This window comes from Amblyomma mixtum, chromosome 10 (genome assembly GCF_055824585.1).
Source record: "Amblyomma mixtum isolate Tamu chromosome 10, ASM5582458v1, whole genome shotgun sequence".
NCBI lineage: Eukaryota > Metazoa > Arthropoda > Arachnida > Ixodida > Ixodidae > Amblyomma > Amblyomma mixtum.
In genome coordinates, this window is record NC_143021.1 from 88,661,113 (window position 1) to 88,677,851 (window position 16,739).

The 16,739-nt window shown below is 53.1% G+C and overlaps 3 pseudogenes; 1 reads left to right on the forward strand and 2 right to left on the reverse strand.

Annotated features, from left to right (window-relative positions):
- The window catches only part of LOC149326402 (uncharacterized), a 31,879-nt pseudogene extending 17,344 nt beyond the window's left edge, over nucleotides 1-14,535 (reverse strand).
- Nucleotides 2,151-2,687, reverse strand: LOC149326404 (uncharacterized; annotated as a pseudogene).
- Nucleotides 2,855-10,080, forward strand: LOC149326405 (uncharacterized; annotated as a pseudogene).
- Nucleotides 14,536-16,739: the final 2,204 nt, after the last annotated feature.

Here is a 16,739-nt window from a genome sequence, read left to right on the forward strand (position 1 = left end):
GAAGTATAGCTCTTGTGAGACATGAAAACTTCAGCATAATTTGCTTTCTCATTTCATTCAGGTTTGGTTTGGTTTATTGGGTTTAACGTACCAAAGCGATTCAGGCTATGAGAGACGCCGTAGTGAAGGGCTCCGGAAATTTCGACCACATGGGGTTCTTTAACTTGCACTGACATCGCACAGTATACGGGCCTCTAGAATTTCGCCTCCAAAGAAATTCCGCCTCGCGGCCGGGATAGAACCCGCGTCGTTTGGGTCAGGAGCCGAGCACCACAACCATTGAGCCACCGTATAGCTTTTGTATAGCTCCTTTGAGACATGAAAACTTCAGCATAATTTGCTTTCTCATTTCATTCAGGTTTGGTTTGGTTTATTGGGTTTAACGTACCAAAGCGATTCAGGCTATGAGAGACGCCGTAGTGAAGGGCTCCGGAAATTTCGACCACATGGGGTTCTTTAACTTGCACTGACATCGCACAGTATACGGGCCTCTAGAATTTCGCCTCCAAAGAAATTCCGCCTCGCGGCCGGGATAGAACCCGCGTCGTTTGGGTCAGGAGCCGAGCACCACAACCATTGAGCCACCGTATAGCTTTTGTATAGCTCCTTTGAGACATGAAAACTTCAGCATAATTTGCTTTCTCATTTCATTCAGGTTTGGTTTGGTTTATTGGGTTTAACGTACCAAAGCGATTCAGGCTATGAGAGACGCCGTAGTGAAGGGCTCCGGAAATTTCGACCACATGGGGTTCTTTAACTTGCACTGACATCGCACAGTATACGGGCCTCTAGAATTTCGCCTCCAAAGAAATTCCGCCTCGCGGCCGGGATAGAACCCGCGTCGTTTGGGTCAGGAGCCGAGCACCACAACCATTGAGCCACCGTATAGCTTTTGTATAGCTCCTTTGATACATGAAAACTTCAGCATAATTTGCTTTCTCATTTCATTCAGGTTTGGTTTGGTTTATTGGGTTTAACGTACCAAAGCGATTCAGGCTATGAGAGACGCCGTAGTGAAGGGCTCCGGAAATTTCGACCACATGGGGTTCTTTAACTTGCACTGACATCGCACAGTATACGGGCCTCTAGAATTTCGCCTCCAAAGAAATTCCGCCTCGCGGCCGGGATAGAACCCGCGTCGTTTGGGTCAGGAGCCGAGCACCACAACCATTGAGCCACCGTATAGCTTTTGTATAGCTCCTTTGAGACATGAAAACTTCAGCATAATTTGCTTTCTCATTTCATTCACTGTAGGACTAAAGTCAGCCTGCCTCAAGAGCCAGAAAGCGTTAGCGAGTACCACATGGTAATCGCCATTTACTAGTGTGGTACCAACCATTAAGAAAACATAGCAACTAAAGTTTGGTGTCTGTACTCTGGGGTGTGTCTTATGTGACAGGGAATAGAATAGTTTGTTATGTGATGGAGATGACAAGTATGGCGAAATATTTATTCAACACTGAAAAATACATGGGAATCCTACAAATATTCATTTGTGCTCCGTGCCCGCGCAAATACTTGTTCCGTCGGTTCAATGGATATCCAGCAACCGGTTTGGAGTGTCCGAGTCACTGCTAACATTCATATCACTCTTTGTGGCACTGGTGACTTCAACCTTTATATGCCTGTCTATACAACCTCATCCTTCCATTTGTTCTTGTTTATTGTTGCACTGTTATGTCGTAAAACTCCTAATGTGCCAAACTGGGTTTTTCATGCCAGAATTCCGTAGTGTGCTTCTCTGGTAACCAAGCGACAAAGCGTGAAGGAGACCACCCAGACCTTGTTGCTTTACCTGGGTGAATAACAAAATCGAGCACTGACATCTATATTGCTCAGTTCTTGTGTCAATTTGCAATGTGAAATGGGTGCATTTGCTCATAACTCATATTTTCTGGCATGCACATTGTATTCTGTATGCTGAGTCCTGCAGCCTTTGTCTTCCTCTTTAATGTCCGTGTAAATGAAGAATGTCATGGTTGTAAGAAGGCGGTAATGGGCTGTACAGCTACCCTATTCACAAAATCCAGTGTCAATTTTCAAACACCACTTATTTGCAGCCAAATAAAACGTAAAATCAAGGCTACGAAAAAAAAGAGAGCAAAGCAAATATGGCCTTTTATTGTAGCAGGAGCAGATTTGTGAAACATTCACTTAACACCTTGTTGCACCAGCGGATACTGGAAGTTAGTTAGGATAGCACATACAATCCACATTTCGTTTATGATGGGGCCCAGAGAAAGCGGTATGAGCCTATCAAAGATGCGCCGCTCAACATGTACCCGCAGGGATGCTATTTCCTCCGTTTTGTTCACCTATTCTTCACTGTACTGACCTCTTCTGAGGAAAGACGGGTTGTTCAAGTCCACGTTGATTTGCTCGAGTATTTCTTCAATCTTGAAACCTTTGTCCGCCATGACATAATCACCATCACCGAAAGGAAGGGCCGAGAAAGCACTCTTGCTCACATATTCTTTGTCAGAAATGGATCCTGGTAACAAACTAGAGACAGCGGTCACTGTATCGCCGGGTGAGATGCAAATCAGCCCTTTGAAGGTGTTCGCTGATTTGTATGATGAAAATGTTGCTGACTGCAGTGCCAGTAAGCTGGCTGCCTGACATTTAATTTCTGTTGCATCCAGGATTACTCTTGTCGCAGAATACTTTCCTTGAAAGGATAGCGGCATTTCCCTTTGTATATCCCGCAACCTTTGTGGATGTCGAAGGAACACGCTCAAATATATCTCCCCGCCCCCGCGCCGAGTCACGTGACGAGCGCGCATGCCACCAGGCTTGGGGAGAGAGGGCACCTGGCCACTCTTCTCATGCCCAGCTCGGACGTGACGTCACGGCTATGCACTGGACCGGTAGGGGGGAATGTCGGAGGGTTAAAAGGGAGCAGCGGACGGCGGGTAGCCTCTTTTTCCTGCCGAGGCGATCCTACGAGTTGCCCCTCCGACGGATCCCCCTGCCTGCCCGCGCCTCCTGGACGACTACACTCCGGTCGACGACGACTTGGTAAGCTACTGAACCATTTATCGGATAGAACATTCTTCCGCAGTGTGCTTTGCCTTGCGCTAGGTAAATAAACTGTTTCCTAGCGTACTCTGTCGTTGCCTATTTCGTCCGAACCCGCCGTGGCTGTGACTCTGCGCCACGGGTTGGGGACACGAGTCGCTTACGAGAAACGCCTGCTTGTAGCCGGCACAGAATCTCGCCTTCCCGGCCGGCTGGACGCGGAGTGACCCCATAGCTTGGCACCCGAACGTGGGGCGAACTAGGCAACTGAGCAGTGTACTTTGTTGGAGCGAACGACTGTAGACGCCCTAACAAAGGATGACTGCTGATAGGCTTGACTTCGTCTTTGTTGATGCTGTCAGAGCTAGCGGCACAGAGCCAGGACTCCCTACTTGACTTGCCTTTAGAAGGTGTCAATCTTGAGTGTTCCACGCGGAATAGCCGAGTTGCATCCCCGGGCGCGTCGGCAGGACTTAGGCCTCGTACGGGGGGCTCCACATCGGGTACCTCGCCGCTCCGTGGTGCGAACAATGAGGCACCTAGGCCTCCTCATTCGACGCCATCAGCGGCTGCGCCCAACACCGGGGGCGTTAGTCCGCAGTCATCCGAGGTGATCTTGCAGAACGCGATGCAAGTTGTGCAGAGCTTAGCGAGCATGTTGCAAAACAATTTGCAAGCCCCGGCCCAGGGACCCCGTGTTAGGATAGACGTACCTACCGACACAGGGTACCATGACAGAACAGGGGCTAATGAGTACCTGGACCGTCTGTTGCATTATCAGCAAGCGAGAGGAATCGCAGACGCCGAACTGCTCGCGCGTGATGTGCCTGTTTCTTTGACGGAGCAAGCGGCCCGCTGGTACCGACTAACCGGACACCGAGCGAGGACAATGGAGGAGTTTTACACAAGCTTTCGCGACGCATTTCTTCCCCTGAACTACGAGTGGCGTTTCAGGAGAGAGCTGGAACTCCGCACCCAGCACCCCGACGAGTCTTTGTTAGAGTACGTCCGAGCGATGGACGAACTGTATCGCCTCGCTGACCCTCGCGCCCCAAACACGTAGAAAATTGAGCGTGTCACACGACAAGCGCACCCGACTTTCGCGGCCTACCTGAGAGGAGGCAGGTTTAGAGATCTGAACGAGCTAGCAGCTGAGGCGAAGCGCATTCAGAGAGACATCTTCTCAGCGCGAGCGTACCGCCCACCGCCACCCGCATCGCAGTCACTTGAGCCGCGCTGTGCGGGGAATGGCACCTCAGCGCGTAGTCCGTATAGAGCTGAAGCGACAGCACAGTTTGCTGACGAGCGTGTCCTGAGGGGTTGGGAATTGTCCGACCACGCTTTGGACCCATTCAGCTGCGCGTGGCGAACAGCACACCCTGCCGCAGAGCGGAACACACGTAGCCGAGATCGCGAGGCCGACACGTGGCCGCACGAGCGGCCCCCACAGTCCGCACCGCGAGATCGCGATCGAGACGACCGACCGGAACGTGGCGATGAGCGCCTAGCCCGTCGGAGCCCGAGCAACCGTTGGTACAGGTGTCACCAACCGGGGCACTTCGCCCGCGACTGTGGCCGCCTTCCCGCCCGTGAGCAAACGCGGTCGGGAAACGGCCACAGCCGCCGGTGGTCGACCTTCGACTCCGCGGGGCGTACACAGAGAACCCCGGTTTATTAGCGCCTTTAGCATGTCGTGTAGGAAGTTCTGTTGACTTGCCAGCGCCGTTCATTGAGCTAACGATATCTCGAAAGAAATTCACCGCGTTACTTGATACAGGGGCAAGCGCTTCTTTGTTCGGTGACGAGGTGCTAAACCATCTCCGCCAGAACAAAATCCGGTTGAGAGAGTGCAATACCACTTTTCTCCTCGCGAGCGGCACAGCGCAATCTAGCGGTGCAGCTAGGATAGTGGTTCGCTGGGAAAGACGCGTGCGGCGACAATGCCTCGTTCATCTTCCCTGTTTATCCGTTCCTGTAATTCTTGACGACACTTCCTAGCCAAGACAGGCATTGTGATAGACATAACCAGCGGAGGCTATCGAGAGCGCACCACCGGCGGCTTGAAGCTTTTCGCGAAAGCGCCCGCGGCTTCGCAGGCTCCGAACGCAACGCAAGCGGGGGGAGACCGTGGAGAATCACCCCCGCCGGCCCGAGAACCGGCATGCGAGCGGCCAGTCGCTGCTGAGAGAGGGCCCACAAAGAATGCTGTCGCGGTAGAAAGCTGTTCTGCCGTGCCAGGGAGGGCAATGCACCCTTTGTTGTCGGAGGTGAACAGCGTATCGGAGAGGGAGAAGGCACGTTTGTCATCTCTGTTCTACGAATTCAACGCGACATTCACGGACCGGCCTGGCCTCACTACACTAGTAAGGCACAGAATAGACACGGGTGATCCACTGCCTTGGAAGTGCAATGCTAGACCAATTAGTTTGGCTAAGAGAAAAGCACTAGACGGCGCCTAAGACGAACTTATCGACACTGGCGTTGCTGAGAGATCTAACAGCCCATGGGGCTTCCCGGTAGTCTTAGTTCCAAAGAAAGACGATTCATATCGGCTTTGCGTGGACTACCGCAGACTGAATGAGGTTACGAGAAAGGATGCGTACCCTCTATCAACCATTTCTTCTCTAGTGTCTAACCTAGGTGGCGCAAAGTACTTTACTACGCTCGACGCTAGCTCCGTGTTCTGGGAGATGCGAAGTGGCAACATGCGCTCGCATACCTAGACGACATCGTGGTGCACTCAAAAATATTCGAGGAACAACTGCGCCACTTGAGGGACGTCCTAGAGAGGCTGAGGTCGGCGGGAATCACTTTGAAACCGAAGAAGGCACAGATCGCCGCGACCCCAATAACACTGTTTGGGTTCACGATCGACAAAGGCCGCATTCTGCCGTGCGAGGATAAACTCGCGGCTTTGCCTAAGTTTCCGTCGCCGTCAGATATAGCCGGTCTCAGACGCTGCCTGGGAATGGCGAACTTTTATAGCCAGTTCATCCCAGATTGCGCAGCGCTGCAGGCACCTTTTTGAAAAAGGGCGAGCACTGGAGTTGGGGCCACGAGAAAGAGGTTGCACTGCGCAACCTCACCAAGGTGCTCGCGGACACGGCTGAGTTGCAGCTACCTGACCTAAACAGGGAGTTTGTGATTCAAACAAGACTCAAGCGACCTGGGCTTAGGAGCAGTGTTGCTTCAGGAGCATGAACGCGTCCTCCGACCGGTAGCGTTCGCGAGCCGTTCACTGACGCCGGCAGAGAGGAACTACTCGGTGACAGAGAAGGAATGTCTCGCGATAGTTTTTGCTCTGCGGAAGTTCGACTACTACGTCGACGGGGTGGCATTTGTGATCGAGACGGATCACATGGCGCTCACATGGCTGAGACCACTCAGCGAACCCAGCGGACGCCTGGCGCGTTGGGCCCTGTTGCTGCAGCGTTACGACTTTACCGTGCGCTACCGCAAAGGGAAGAACAACGCCGTGGCTGACACACTCGTGCGAGCGCCTGTCCAGAGCGAGGAAGGTCACGCGACCGACCGCCCGATAGAAAGAGAGAGTGAGGGACAGTCCCCAGCCGTAGCCGATGTAAGGGACGCGTTCCAACCGTTAATCCCGGGCGAGAGCGTGAACCACGTGGACTACGCGAGATCCGTGGGGATCGTGTTGAGCAGAAAGGAGCTGCTCAAAGCTCAGCAGATGGATCCGTTTTGTCGAAAAGTGTTCGATGGGCTCCGGGAGCCGGGCAGCCGGGAGGCCGCGCACACGGGGACAGCTGGTTTTGCTGTCGGTGCGGAGCGCTTCGAAACAGCTGGTAGTGTTGTGAGCGCGCTGGATTCTTATCTGGTGGATTCCAGCGGCGTCCTGCTGAGGTATATCCCCTCCGAGAACGACACAAGCGAGGCGTTCAAGGTGGTGATACCGCGAGTGTTGAGAGCGGCACTGTTACGTTACTTTCATGACTCGTGCATCGCTGGGCATGCAAGCGGCCCCAAGACTTACTTTAAGTTCTGTCGCTTTGCTACCTCGCTTGGCATGAAAAGGGACGTAACACGCTACGCCCGCTCGTGCAATGTGTCCCAAAGCGCGAAGCCCCGGGGTGGACGACCGCCCGGCCTCATACAGCCGATTAACAGCCAGACTCCCTGGCAAATCGCGGCGTGTGACATAACGGGACCGTATCCCACGACACCGAGTAGGAACAAGTTCTTGCTGGTGGTCACGGATCACTTCAGCAAGTGGGTTAAACTTTTCGCCCTTAGAAAGCTGACGGCGCGCGTGATCATGGAGAAGCTGATGGACATATTCACCAGGTTCGGTTTCCCAGAGCAGCTCATAAAGGACAACGCGTCCTACTTCACTACGAAGGTGTTCGTAGATTCGTGCGCTGCACTCCGCATTAAGCACAAGAAAACGACCACCTATTATGCTCAGTCGAACTCCACGGAACGAGTCAACCGCAACATCAAGCACATGCTTGTCGCGTACTCTGAGAGGCACAAAGATTGGGACTCCTATCTGCCGGAGATCGCGTTCGCTTTGCGTTCCACCGTTAACCGCTCGACTCGGTATGCGCCGTCTTCTCTCAATCTGGGTAGAGAGCTGCTAAATCCGATGGACCGGGTTCTAACGGACAGCAGGAAGACGCCAGTCACTTCGTCAGCACGAGCTGAATAAGCGACGCAGCTGCGCGCTAAGATGACGGAGGCCTTACGCAAAGCTCGCCGCAACCTGAGTACTGCTAGGGCGCAGCAGAAAGCACAGTACGACCGCTCGCACCGGGATGTTCACTACGAAGTGGGCGATCTGGTGCTTCGGCGCCAACACGTTCTGAGCGATGGTAAAAGGCAGTTCGCGGCCTCGTTGGCGCCGAAATGGATCGAGCCGTTTCGCATGCGAGAGAAGCTTTCCTCGCTCGTTTACAGGTTCGAGGACTTGCGGTTGAAACCGACTGGCGGACCGGGGCACGTATGCGACTTGAAACGTTACGTGCAGCGAGATGAGTGGGTCCAGGACACAGGCCGACCCGCGCCGCAGTCGGAAAACGAGCGCTGCGATCAGCTGGCGAATTCCGCGTCCCGCTATAACTTGCGCCGTAGGTAGAAATAAAATCTGCCTGCGCGGACAAGAGAGAGGGCGCAAGCCGACACGCAGTCTCGTTAGATGCACGAACGTACGGGCCGCTCATGCCGATTAGTGTTGCGTAAGACTTACTTGCGTTAACCCTCATGACTCTCGAGAGGGCCGAACAGCTACGTAGCACGCGCTGCGGGAGTAGGCTACATCTGTGTTGACCTTTTTCAGCGCAGATGGAAAAGAAGCAGGGCGCCTCAGAACGACATCGTTCATCACTACCACCAACTAGAAGCCACCATACAGCTTCGGCAACGCGCCGCGCCCATGGCCCGTCGCTACGCCCAGCCCGCTACCTGCAGCCGCCGCTCTGCTGTACCCTGGCCACCCCTGCCACCCGCCACATCGCGTCAGAGCTGCCCGCCTGCCGACTGTACACTGCCGCAGCCGCCTACCCAAGAACAAGCTGGCCAAAAACAGAGAGTGCTGCCGAGACCCCCATTATCACCTCAGCCCTGCGCCTACGCCAGCTAACCAGGCGTGCCAGGGCAGCCCAACCGCGGCCTCTACTACGGAAGCGCCGCGGCCCTCGCCCCTGAGGCCACCTGACCCCGCCTCTCAGGGCGGCGCAGCCACGGACCTGGCCTCCAAGCGCTCGAAGCCGGGGCCAAGGAGGCGGTCAACCACCTTCACCGGAGCGGTGCAAAAGCGGGTAATCGGAAGACGGCGACCGATGGCGAGCCACCTTTCGACATCGGCACCACGTGGGTGGCCAAGCCTTCGGACCACCTGATCGGTGCGGGCGTGGCGCGGACGTCAACAAGTGTACCGGCGGGAGCCGAAGAACTTCGATCCCTGGATGGCGGAGAAGATAAAGTAACGTTGCGCCTGCTTCTCTGTTTGGGAGGCTTCTTAAGGAGGGGAGGATGTGGGATATACAAATATCCCTCACCGCCCCCGCGCCGAGTCGCGTGACTAGCGCGCATGCCGCCAGGCATGGGGAGAGAGGGCACCTGGCCACTCTTCTCATGCCCATCTCGGACGTGACGTCACGGCTACGCACTAGACCGGCAGGGGGGAATGTCGGAGGGTTAGAAGGGAGCAGCGGACGGCGGGAAGCCTCTTTTTCCTGCCGCGGCGATCCTGCGAGTTGCCCCTCCCTCGGACCCCCCTGCCTGCCCGCGCCTCCTGGACGACTACACTCCGGTCGACGACGACTTGGTAAGCTACTGAACCTTTTATCGGATAGAACATTCTTCCACAGTGTGCTTTCCCTTGCGCTAAGTAAATAAACTGTTTCCTAGCGTACCCTGTCGTTGCCTATTTCGTCCGAACCCGCCGTGGCTGTGACTCTGCGCCACGCGTTGGGGACATGAGTCGCTTACGAGAAACGCCTGCGTGTAGCCGGCACGGAAGCTCGCCTTCCCGGCCGGCTGGACACGGAGTGACCCCATAAGGTATCTGTGTTAGTTTCGTGAAAGCAAAACTGGCCCAGGTAATAGATTCTTGACACTGTGGCAGTTGACACACAGAACCTGTCAGCAAGGTCCTTTTCAAATAGTCCCAGGCGCAACCTCACAAGAGGAAAAACTCGTTTTCCACTGTGAGGCATCTTGGCCTGCCTGCCTGCCTGCCTGCGTTGGGTGCGCTTGTGACGAAGATTTCAGTCTGATATTTTCTCCCTGTACCCCTGGATTGCAGAAAACAAAAATTGTTTTAAACATTCCATATGATGGCGGACCGGTATAAAATCTGATATCGTCATCACTGTGCTTGAATCGGTCGATCGAGAACTTTCTTTCAACTTTCTTTTCAAGCTTCTCTGCTGTTGCTTTGCCGAGTTCCAGATCTCTGCTGGTACAAAACAGCCTTTCTTTTACTGATTTTATTTCTTCTTCCTTTTCTTTTGCTTCTTGTTTTGCTCTTTGAAGTTCCACATGAGCATGTCGGAGTTCTTCTTCAGCAACTTTCAGCTCCTGCTTCACTGCTTTGAGTGATTGCCTCAGATCTCCTGCTTCTCTTTGTGCAGTGCAGTCCCGTGTACATTGAGGCGGCTGTGACTTCAAGGAGCTGCTGTCCATTTCAGCATCCAGACATGCTGGTACATGAAACTGTTCAGAACGTTCATCAAACATGTCAGATTGCATTCCACTGGTTGCTATCGCTTCTACATTCAGAGCAACATTCTGCACGCAACGCTCTTTCGGTGGCTTCCTTTGCACCTTAATTTGCTTGCGTGCAAAATTAAATATGCATGGCACCGCATCATCCGTGAGGCGCCTTGTGCCGGAAGCGTAGTTTGCGTAAAAGTCGCCATCAGCGAAGTGCTTTGAGCACACCTTTGTGTGCTTGTTTACGTTGAACTCCTTGCCCTCGTCTCTCCTTATTGCGACAATCCATTTTTTTAAACCAGGATTTGTGGGGAGCCCTAGTAAAGAGACCTGCAAAAGTATAGCCAACTTTGTAATTGGTAAGATACACGATGCAAAAGAATAAATAAACAGGCACTTTGAAAACATGATATCTGATGCTGTCTTCTTGCACATTCGTCAAGGTAATGAAATGAAAAATGAGCATTTTCTTCATATCTTCAGTACATACAGTCTTTGTCAAAAGTAACCAGGCTTCTTGGTTTGGTTCTAGCTTGTATAGTGGAGCCCATGTGGCTTTCCCAAAGATCAAAATGCGTTTGAAGGTAAGAAGACCCCCAGTTTTTCCCTTTAACGACCATTTCAGCTTCAGGGAAGCTGGTTACTTTTGACAAAGACGGTACAGTTGAAGACAGAATAACAGGGGCCACGCTTGTGCAATAAAGCTCGTCTAAGCATCCTCTAGGAATATTAATGTAATGTCGAATACTTCTGCAAGTGTCACATGTGCCCTTGCACATAGAGGAAAACCTATGTATATTCGCAAGGCAAGAGTTGAAACCACAGAGTGTGGCTCGTAATATTTTGACTGCGAATGCGCTTCAGCCTGGCACAGAGTTCCGGGGATGCATATGCACAGGAAAAGTTTATCCCTCGTGGTAGCACCCGTCGCGCGGTAAGAGTTTAGGCGCATTCGCGTACCGTTAGTTTCTACTAAGCTAGTGGGATGACTTTTAACACACTAATAATGCTGCCAAAGGCTGAGCTCTATGCACACGAAATTTCGAGCGAAGGCTTTAGCGACGAACGGCGCTGTCGCGCTCTTTTGCCTGTGTCGCGCTAGGTTTTGCATTCACAGAAAATGTTGCCCGTAGCCCAGAAATGCTTTGTATTCGGCTACAAGTTTGTGCGCTCCTCCCCATGATCCATCGTCGCCTGAGCAAGCGCACCGCCTTCGGTCATCACCGTTGATGTAGAGAAAATATTTTTTTGCCTTGACTGTGAGGCACAGCTGTAACACCTAGCTTAACTAAACGAATCTGCTGTCGAGAAAGGAGGGCTAACAACACTTGGGGTGGACTCGACTACGAGCAGGCGCACTGCAGGGAGAAATGCGTGTCGATCCGGGTAAGGGCGATCGATCAGCAGTGCCGGTGCGCTAGCCGTCGGTTCAAAATACTCGGGTTGTAGCGTAGTTTCCTCACTTCAGATCAAAGTGACCGACTACCGGAGTGCTTGCTAAGCCGCAGCCACTGACTCACGAAAACACACCGCTGTGCTGCTGCACTCCGCCTATGTCGCTGTCGTTTTGCTGCAGGTTCGCATCGGAGAGAACGACGGCGCTCCTCGCCGCGCTGGATCATCATGCTCTTTTTCGCGCCCACGGAACTCACTATGAATGGTTGAGACGCGGATGCTAGCAAATCCAAAACAAGCGCGCTTGAGCAACGTTCTGATTTTATGACACGCCGAAACAGTCACCAGCATCGGAAACAATGCATGTCCTCGAGTGCACCGAAGGTGGCACCTTTATACTTAGGCTCACTCTACAGTGGAAGGGGTACATGGTAGAAGGAATTTTTCGCTGCTCTTGCAATACTTATATGATTTATTTTAACGTGAAAACGAACAGGTCACGGACGAGAAGAAAGAAGCATGCAGCTTATTTATGCGCTCCGCGCTCTGGATACACACCTTGTTTCCGTGCGCGTCTCTTACGCCGCGCTGGCTAAGAAAGGCACACAGCAGCATGCCGGCATCGTGACTGTAGCTTGGAGCAAATAACCAATGCAAGGAATATGGCTTGGAGACAAACAAGAAAATTTCGCTTGTTGTGGCTTCGCCCAGGGCCGTGCTTTTCAATCCGGCCCGAGCGCAGTCCGACAGCCGTATGCCCAAGTAATGGCGGATGCGCCGCGGTTCGCGCGCCACATACCAGATGGCGCTGAATTTTGTAAAGGGTCTATTGCACCTGGAGCACGAACCAGATACAGGTGGCGTCGTGCCACTCCGATGAAAGTGGTTCAGCAAGAAAGGAGTAAGAATGGTACCTGTTTGAATCCGCCGCAGAAGGACCGATTCTCGTCGCGTGAATACCATCGGGGGAAGTGCAGTTATAGAGAGGGGGTTTCCCACTGGCGTGAGGTAGGCGGTACAATGTAGTTTCATCACAAGCTTCTCCGCGATCGGATCTGCAACCTCAGGTGTGGTAGCGACGGAAGGAGGAAGAGTATCGGAAGCTCTGGCGAGCACGGTAGATAGATGAGCGCGTGCTAGTCTATGAGCCTTCTCGTTTCCAGGGATACCGCAGTGCGCAGGGACCCAATGGATGCTAACGTGCTGTCCGCGTTTGCGAAGCAGGCGTGCGTTATGCCTTATCTTCTGCATTACAGGGTCTGTGTAGAGAATGCTGGCGCATGCCCGGTAGGCTGCTTGAGAGTCCGTGTGCCTACAGTGGTGAATGGGGTCAGTTTCAGAAGAAACGATGAGAGCCGATTCCAAGTAGTCTAATATGGCCATTAGCTTGGCTCGGGTACTGAATGGCGCTTCTGCCGATGTATGGTGGCATCGACCCTGACACTCGGCTGTCTGGTCGTACCACGCAGTGGCGTAGTAAGTGTGTCTGCTGCCGTCTGCAGGCAGTGCAGCGTCCGTGTACCCAACACGTTCAGTTGAGGGGAGAGAGTGCCGCCGCGGTGGGTCAGTTGTTATGGCGCTCGGCTGCTGACCCGAAAGACGCGGATTCGATCCAGGCCGCGGCAGTCGAATTTCGATGGAGGCGAAATTATAGAGGCCCGTGTACTGTGCGATGTGAATGCAGGTTAAAGAAGCCCAAATGGTCGAAATCACCACGGCGTCCCTCATAGCCTGAGCTGTTTTGGGACGTCAAACCCCATATACCAAACCAAACCAGTTGATGGGAGTGAGCTCGTAGCCTTAGCATGCCTCGTGGCATAAGCCCGGCGCCGCATTTGCTGATGCGCATCCATGTGTGGTGGAAGTGGCTTCCCTTCAGTGAGTGGCGCGGTTTCCTATGGCGGCGTCTTGCGGGGCAAAGCGGGCAATATGTGTGCATCGTGCCCGAGGAGCAATAGTGTGTGCCGCCCGGCGTTTGTGCCGCGATGTCTCATCCGCTGGGTGTGGGTGTGCATGCCAAGGAGCTCTGAGAGGTCATTGAGCTTGCTGCAGCTCTTGAGCGCATCAAGGCGTGTGAACCTCGGAAGTTCTGCGTCGATGCGTCTGGCCTCAAGTAAGCGGTCAAGCGAGAGCAACTGCGTATGGTTTACAGGATGGTACGGCAGCCCGTACAAGATGCAGGCGACCAGAAAAGCTTCTACAAATTGCCGCATTTCACGTTAGTGTACTCCGCGGGTGCGGTTATAAGATAGGATAGGAAAACTTTTAATGTCCAACAGAAAGGGTAGCCAGAGGGCTACCCACCTAGATGACGGCCGAAAGGTCTTGACTCTCGGCGGCGGCTTCGGCCAGTCGGACGAGCTGTAACGGTTATTGATTCTTTGTAAAACGTGCAGAATTTGTTCTGTAGTCTCTGTGATGCGTTGGACCCAACTGTTCGCTGTGCAGTTCTCGTCCAAGTGCATGCCAAGTGTTCGGATAATCTGCTTTCGTGCGATTGGCTGGTTGCGAATGGAAAGTTTAAAAGACCGCTTCTGCTCCAGTTTCGTTATGATGGTCCGGCCACCGTGAATGACGACCAACACAGTTTTATCTGGGGCAGTCTGTAAAGCAGTTTTCGTTGCGTAGTAGTGAATGATGTCAAGGGATGTTTGTAAGGCATCCCCCTGCGCGCCGGTGAACCCCTGATGCGTCCACAGGGTGACGTCGTCAGCATAAACCGCATGCTTCAAGCCCGGTACGTCCGCAATACGCCTCGGTAGCTTGTGCACAGCTATATCAAACAGTGTTGGGCAGATAACGGTACCTCTGAGGGACGCCTGCTAAGTTCTGGGGGATAGAACTGGTGTCCTGACCAACTTGGACCTGGTAACTACGCTCCTATAGGAAACCAACTATGAAGATGTATATTTTCCCTCTCAGTCCGAGGTCACGAGCTTTTGTCATGATTGTACTGTGTGGGACGTCGTCAAAGGCCTTGCGTATGTCCGCTCCGACAATAGCCCGTCGGTGCACCGAGTTAGGGTCGAGGACGTCCTCTTTGTGGTGAAGCAGTACATCTTGTGTAGATAGGCCAGGGCAGAATGCATACTGTGTGGGGGCCAAAATGTCGTGATCTTCAAGGTACCACATAAATTGTGTGTTGACCATGCTCTCCATTACTTTGCAGACGCAAAAGGTTAAGGAGATATGACGGAGGTTGGATAACGTATGTGCTGGCTTGCCAGGCTTCGGAATGGGTTTGACCAACGAGAACTTCCAAGGGGAGGGCAATACCCCGGCATCCAAGACTCAGTTAAACTCTTCTAGTAGAGCTTCCTTGTACTCGGGGGGGGGGGGGGGTAAATTACGTAGATGGGTGGCGCACACCTTATCGGCTGCCGGAGCACTACGTGCATTAGCGTGCTGCAGGGCATGTTCCAGCTAGGGCATGGTGAATGGCTTGTTAAGCGGGTCGCTCTCCTCGGAAGGCTCATCCTTCTCGTACATGGACGTGGTGTCTGACGGCCAAGACGTATGCGGTAAGAACACTTGAGCGGCCTGTTGGGCGAGTTCTTTAGCGCCGATTCCTTCTCGGAGGGCAACGCGCGCCGCCCCCTCGTAAGTCTTCCGCTGGCAGAGGAGGGAACGCAGGATGGCCCAGACTTTAGATGTGTGAGTTTGCCTGTTGATGGTGTCACAAATTTCCATCCAGCGGTCTGATGCGAGCATGTTAGTATAATATTCTATGGAGCGTTCTATGTAACGTAACCTCATTTTGTGGTATGCAGCACGACCGCCTGTATTGTCCGAGAATCCGGCGCCTTCCATCCCATAAGGTGAGCAAATGCCGATCAGGCACGGGGTGGTCAGAAGAAGCCCGTAGGCTGTTGGTGGCTCTCCGCTTGGCTTCGCATAGGTGTGATACCAGCTGGTTAATGTGCCTGGCAGGAGGCTGCTGCCCCAATACTTCACGGTATTTTTCCCATTGTGTGATATGGCTTAGCCTCGTAGTGGCATCTGGCTTCATCTTCGTGTTGGCGTGGCCTCTGCGAAAGCGTATAAGTATCGGGAAATAATCACTTCCCAAGCAGTCGTCTAACACTTCCCATCGAAACAGTTGTGGACGGGTGCCCCAGGTAAGATCAGGGGTGGTGTCTGCTTGGTGACATATCTGTCCTAAGCAAGTGTGTGTTTGGAGCGTGTGAGAAGTGCCAGCCCGTACTCCGAGGCTTCTTGCATGACACGTCTGCCTCACCGGCTGCATGTGTTGAATCCCCATGCTATATGCTTAGAGTGGAAGTCCCCGAATAAGAGTATAATCTCTTATAGATAAAGCCTTTTAAAATGGGAGATGAAGCTGAGGTCAACAGGTGCGTGATTAGCCTTATTCCTCCTATTTTCGGAAACGATGTAAAGGGAAAAGACAAGGATTGCGCTGAGGTGAGTCTTGTACCCGGCAACCAATGACGCTTAGGGACGCGTTACATCCTGGTTGTGTGTCTAGCTGCACAGGTACTGCTCCCCTCCGCACGTAGTACAGTACTATTTTCGCGGGTGCAGCGAGCTCTTCAGACGCGGCGTATCCGTCATAGCCCATTATTCGTAGCACTGGACCGTTCAACTCCTGAAGGGCGATAAACAATTGTCTTTTATCGCCTTGCTTGCTGAGGAACCGGGTGATTTCGTCCGCCCTTTTGCTGCGAAGCGAACGAAAATTCCACTGTAGGACGGTTGCCTATGGCAATGGTCCTGAGGAGCTAGCCATGGTGAGGCTGTGTGTCGGTGGAGGCAGCTAAGTTTCGTGCTGCCCGATTGTCGGATGAGTAGTGCCAAAAGGGAACGTGCCCGAAAGCATATGACGCTCCATGATGGTGTGGACGCTTGTTGCTATGGGTCGACTAATAAGTTCTTTGACTCTGAAGGATGGACTGTTCTAATTGTGCCATTCGTTGTTCAAGACACCGCTCGAAATCTTGCGGTGTCATTGGAGCGGGAAGATATGTATTACCGCGTAGCTGCGAGAACGCTGTCGCTTGCTGTGCTACTTCCTTTCCAGACAACTTTGCCGGTCCTTCAGAGCAGAATGCTTGGCGAGCCCATGAGGCGAACTTGAAGCTGATAAGGCACGTTTATGACTGGCTGTTATGTGTCCGTTCGCCCGTTTAGCA